We start from the raw sequence: 876 nt of genomic DNA, 5'->3' as shown, positions 1-876 counted from the left end.
GCCGCCGCCGCCCCGCCCCGCCCCCGGGGAGCCGCCGGCCGCGCCCGAGCGCCCGCCTCCCTTCCCGCCCGCATCCCCCGGGGCGCCCGCGACGGCCGGCCCACCCCGCAGGGCCGCCAGTTTAGCGAGGGCCCCTCTGGTCCGGGACACCTCGGCGGGACCGCAGGAAGGGAGGCGCCGGGCAGAAGTTGGACACCGCACAGCCTCTGTTCCCGCTGTTCCCGCAGCCCCTTCCTCCTGGGCGCGGAGCCTTTCCAAAGACGGCGGCAGTAACCTCGCCTCCTGGCGCCCCCGCCCGTGCGCACTGCGCTTCCCGTCCTGCCAGGGGCTCAGCCTCCTCCCTTGGGCGCTATTTAATCCCTGAGGCTCTGGAGCCCTGGCCAGAGGCCCTGGCTCCTGGATTTCCGTCCTGCTGTTAGGACAAGGGTCTCAAGGTCTGGGCAGTTCTAAAGGTTGTTGCTAAATGTTATTCTTGTACATGTTCAAATGTAGCACAGTATTTTGCAGATGCCGGTGTACAAAATGACCTTGACGAGAACTCAAAGGGGTAAGTGTAGCCAACTGCCAAGGAGGCATCGACGTGTCATTCACCAAAAAGCAGTGGCTAAGTCTCCCTTCCTGAGGCACAGCTTTGGGTACCAATCCTGTCTCCTGTACCTGCTGCAAGTAAATAAAGCCACCTTTTGCGACAACCGTGTCTGGTTATTGAACAGAACACCCCAGCGGCCAACCCCTTGGGTTCCACCTGTAACGCTACCTCTGATGGGGCCGGGGCCAGGGTAGGGATGCAATGGAGCCAGTGGTTGGGAATTCTCACGGAGTCACTCAAAAATGGGGAGCAGCTGGGCAAAGCACAGGTGTTGCCCCGGGAATCAC

This window comes from Miniopterus schreibersii (genome assembly GCF_964146895.1).
Source record: "Miniopterus schreibersii genome assembly, chromosome: 1".
Lineage (NCBI taxonomy): Eukaryota > Metazoa > Chordata > Mammalia > Chiroptera > Miniopteridae > Miniopterus > Miniopterus schreibersii.
Note: the sequence above shows the minus strand (reverse complement) of the source record.